Source organism: Mirounga leonina, unplaced genomic scaffold (assembly GCF_011800145.1).
Source record: "Mirounga leonina isolate KUSES-001 unplaced genomic scaffold, KU_Mleo_1.0 Mir_129, whole genome shotgun sequence".
Classification (NCBI taxonomy): Eukaryota; Metazoa; Chordata; class Mammalia; order Carnivora; family Phocidae; genus Mirounga; species Mirounga leonina.
Genome location: NW_023270323.1, coordinates 13,431,717 through 13,437,084, shown reverse-complemented (window position 1 = coordinate 13,437,084; position 5,368 = coordinate 13,431,717).

The window sequence follows — 5,368 nt, the reverse complement described above, 5'->3', positions numbered from 1 at the left end:
AAAGAAAGAAAGAAAGAAAGAAAGAAAGAAAGAAAGAAAGAAAGAAAGAAACTTTTTTGACTACTTATATAAAGTTTACAGCAATTTGTATTGGATCAATAGCTTTGGCTGACCAGCTTTTATGTTGTTTTCAGATAGCATTTTAAGGAATACCCACTTTGTTTACACCTAAGATCATATCCAGGGGTGGGAGTTGTCTCCTTCCAACTATATTTAATATTCAGAAAAGTCTATTTTAATCAATGATCAAATGTCAGTGTTTCATATGGGAACTTTTTCAGTTTCCACTGATTTCTTTCAACCTTTTCTCACTTTCCTGAACATGTGCCACATCTTACCCAACCTTATTAGAGACCTTTCTCTTTGGAGGAAGTTTTGACCTCTCTGCTCAGGCTTCATTGTTCTAATACTTTAGACCTGTGCCCTGTGATGTGAAAGCCAATAGCCACATGTGGCCACCTAACTTTAAATTAAATAAAATTAAGTAAGATTAAAATTTCAGTTCTTTAGTCATACATGCCACATTCCAAGCAATCAACATCAAGCCACATATGGCCAGTGGCTACCATATTGAACAGCACAGATAGAGAACACTTTCATTGTCACAGAAAGTTCTAAACCTGTCTAATTAGAGTCCTGACCCTACCTTTTCTCTAAGATTCTAGCATTGATTCCCTCAGTTCTATGCCCCACAGCATAGACTCCTTCCCCTGGTTTCAACTCCCCAGGGACCTACTGGGGAAGAAGGGAATTTAGAAAGCAAGCTCATGGCTGATCATTTCCATTGTGTCTATTTTCTAGCATAGCAATAGGATGAGCTGTTCTAATATTTTAAGGGTCCCTGTGTGAAATTTTCTAGGGAATGATCTACCTCAAATAAATCCAAATAAATGCTGTCCTATCCTGCAATGTTTTCTTTCCTCAAGCTCCGTTGCCCTCAGAAAAGGAGGGAGGGTAGAAGGAAGAGAGGAAAAGAGAAAGTGAGGAGGGAGAGGGAGGGAGAAAGAGAAAGGGATCCTCTTGTCAGCAAACTCCTTACTGAAAATATTAATTCTACTAAAAGCATCAAAAGAGCTTTTTTCCCTTAGAATGAAAAAAAAAAATACAGCTGTATAGCAAAATGGAAGGCTTGAATGAACATTTCAAGTCCTACCCGTCACAAGCCATTAGTTGAATTGCCTAAAGAAATCCCTTGACAAGTATAAGTGCTGTTTTTATGTTAGAGAGCTTCATAATGTTGGCCACAAGAAGAAATTTCTCCACAAAAGCTCTTTCTGTTTAATAAAGTGATTTGTTCCAGTAACAGTGATAATAAAATTGCTGAATTGAAACAGGATTGTTCAATGAAGACCTGAATCCAATTTGCTGGACTAGTATGATTACACTTTTATCTCTGTGTTTACTCATTTGTAGAATTGCTACCAGTCTTTTGATATGCAATTAATAGGATTAATGGTTTTCAGGACCAGAAGACAGTAAGAGGAAACAGAACCCATCCTAGGTGGCCTGGCAGCTATGTGCTGGCATCTTTTTAAGGCTGTGCACCTTGCTGGCTGTGTGCCTCAGAATGATAGGTTGATTGCCTTGCCTTGTCTTTTAAAATGAGACTTCTTTTTCTAATGAAAATTACTCTGAATAATTTTATCTATGGTAATTTATGTTCCTCTCCACTGTACATTCCTCCGGCAGCTGATAGTACAGTCTCATGCCCAAGAAAAACAGGTAAAGATTAGAGAAACAGCAACAATTTTCTAAAATTTAACTTTTGAAGTGATCTATCTCCCCTAATCCTAAATTAAAATTCTTATTACCACTATTGGTGGCTTTAATAACAGATTAAAAAATTTTTACAAACTATTTAATTCATCGTCTGAAAAAATTTGAAGGCTTAGGTATAACATATTAAATTATTTTGGTGATAGTTTACATGTGCTTAATAGTTCAACATTGCCTTTGAGATGGTGCCATCTTAAATGCTCAAATGGACTAGTATAATCATTTGATACACAAAGTAAGATTTATTAAATACATATTCCTTTTTTTATGAAGATGTTTGTTTTGTTTTGTTGTTTGTTGGGGTTTGGCTGGTTTTCTTTTTGTAACAGATTAAGAAGCTAGTAAAAATATATCTAATAATGACAGAAGTCAGTGTCTTTATCAGCTACCAAAATATATTTAATTGAACTATATTTGACTCGTAACATTATATGTTTAAAGTATAAAACACATTGATTTAATACATTTATATATTACAATGATTGTCATTATAGCACTAGCTAGCACTTCTATCACTTCACATAATTATCATAAGTGTCCATCAACGAATGAATGGATAAAGAAGATGTGATATATATATATATATATATATATATATATATATATATATACATACATATATATATATATATAACATGGAATATTATTCAGTCATGAGAAAACTACCAGAATATCTTAAGAACAGATAATTTTTAGCAGACACTGGTGTCTCTGCCTGAGTTCTTAGTAAATAGCGCATAAGGTAAACTTTAGTGTTAATGCTTTATAGAGCATATAACCCCAGGGAAGCAAGAGTGAAGTGAATAAAATGAAGCTAGTCAGGAAAAGGGGGAAAGCATATACAAGGTAATATGTTACCAAGAATCACTGGTGGCTTAGTCCAGCTATAGGGAGGACATAGGGAACCACTATGTCTTACAAGTCTGTCAGAAGAAAGAAGGACAAGCAAATGTCCACACTGTTTCCTTTCCATCTCCTGTCTTTCATTAATCAAAGTTCTGTCACTGGGGTGTTAACAACCCAATGCTTCCCACTTGTGTTGCATGGTCCCTCAAGGGAGTCACTGGGGAATCCAGAGACCCAGAGACCCCGGGGTCTTGTTAGATCAAAATATGGTGACTTACCTGCTGTATTTTTCCATGGGATCAATGAAGACTATATATGGTAGAGCCCAGTGCTCATCCAGAGGGGAAGCTAAAACAATCCCAGGAATTTGAAGATGAGTCTGTAACACTAGAGCTCTACAGTCACAGAAACATGTCAGCTGTCACTGGGAGTTGATTTGTCTGGGAAGCAGGGAAAATAGTCAAGGACTGGGGGGGTTAGGGACAGGCAGATGGGACAGAGCTGATCCAGAGCAATGCATAAAATGAGTGTAGTACAACTAGCAAGTGAAATCTGTTCTGAAGAGCTGTTTCCACAAAGAAGATGAACACCTTCCCCAGGTCTTAATCAAATGTAAAAATTGTCAAAATGTTTGTTTTACCTTCCAAAATGGCATCTCTTAAACAACCCTCTGCATTAAGTAGTATTTACACCAATGTAGCTGGAGTTTGCCTGCTCTCACTTCAAATATGTGATCCTTATAGTAAGATACCCTCCCAAGATGTAAAATGGTATAGCCACTGTGGAAAACAATATGGAGATTCCTCAAAAAGTTAAAAATAGAAATACCATATGATTCAAGAATTCCACTACTGGATAATTATCCAAAGAAAAAAAAACACTAATTTGAAAAAATATATGCACCCTTATGTTTATTGCAGCATTATTTACAATAGGCAAGATACGGAAGAAACATAAACATCATCTATAGATGAATGAACAAGGAAGATGTGGTATATATGCACAAGGGAATATTAGTCAGCAATAAGAAAGGATGAGATCGTGCCATTTGCAACAGCATGGATTGACTAGAGGGTATTATGCTAAGTGATATAAGTCAGACTGAGAAAGACAAATACCATATGATTTCACTCATATATGGAATATAAATAAACAAGTGAATAAACAAACAAAAAGCAGAAACAAAAAGCAGAAACAAACATTAGTTTGTTCTCTATAAATGCAGAGAACAAACTGATGATTGTCAAAGGGGAGGGGAGTTGGGGGATGGGCAAAATGGGTGAAGGGGAGATACAGGATTCTAGTTATGGAAAGAATAAGTCATGAGAATAAAAGGCACAGCATAAGGAATATGGCCAATGATATTGTAATAGCACTGTATGGTGACAGATGGTAGCTACACTTGTGGTGAGCACAGCATAACATATAAAAAAGTTGAATCACTATGATGTACACCTGAAACTAATATAACAATATGTGTCAGCTATACTCAAAAAAACTTTTTAAAGACATCATCCCAAGACAAAACAGGGATGACTGAGTTATTCATCTATGACTTCAGGGCCTTGAATGTGGTAGAAACTATTGGTTGAATGAATGAAAGCATGAATGGTCATGTAATTAGCCCAAGGCATCTGCAGTCTAGCCATACCCTCATTCCAGCTCTGCCTGGTTTTATTGAATACAACCAGACACTAAAAATGTAACTTCACCTTAAAAAGAATATTCCAGAGCCTAACAGTAGCATTTCCATTCTCACATTTTAGTCGAGATAGGGTCAAATATTTTCAGCTAGCCTTCAGCTTCCTCTATAGTTGCTTGGCAAGTTTCCTTCTTTAATTGCCACATCTTGAGTAGTAATTTTGGTATCAGAGTATCAATAAGAAAATATCTTTGATATATTATATCACTCTATAAACCCACCACTGTGTCATGTATCTGACTTTCATCAACCACTGAACAATTGCAAAACATTTTTTTTTTCCAGGATATGCTCTCAGTTTCTTTTTCAGCAGGTGAAGTTCTTTGTTCCAGCAGAGATAATGACAATAGCCTTCCATTCAAAGTAAGAGTGTCTGAAAATCTTATTTATATGTGTACCAGAAAATTCAAATGGACCAGAATTCCACATTTTTTTTACATGCAACTAATTCTCACTTTGCACAGAGCATGAGACCATAAAAAAGATCTTATTAGCTGAAAGCATTCAAAGCAATCTCAATAATCAACAACAAAAAATCACGATGGCCCACAGTATATAGAAATTTTGTCTAAATGTTCATAACCCTCTTATTGTAAGTTATAAATTATAATAAAATAAAAATAGTAAAACTAGTATTTATTTAGTACGGTTGACCCTTGAACAACACAGATTTGAACTACACGGGTCTACTTATATGAGGATTTTTTTAATAAAACAATATAAAACTGTAAATGTAGTTTTCCTTTTTATGATTTTTTTAATAACATTTTCTTTTCTCTAGCTTACTTTATTGTGAGACTAAAGTATATAATACATATACAAGATATGTGTTTATCAGCTATTTATGTTATGAATAAGGCTTCCAGTCAACAGTAAGCTATTAGTAGCTAGGTTTGGGGGGAGTCAAAAGTTATAGGCAGATTTTTGAGTTTGTGGGGGTTTATACCCCTAAACCCCACAATGTTCAAGAGTCAACTGTACATGGTAATTTAAAACATCAGAAACATTATGTTTTATTCATTTGTAAAAAACTCACTAAGAATG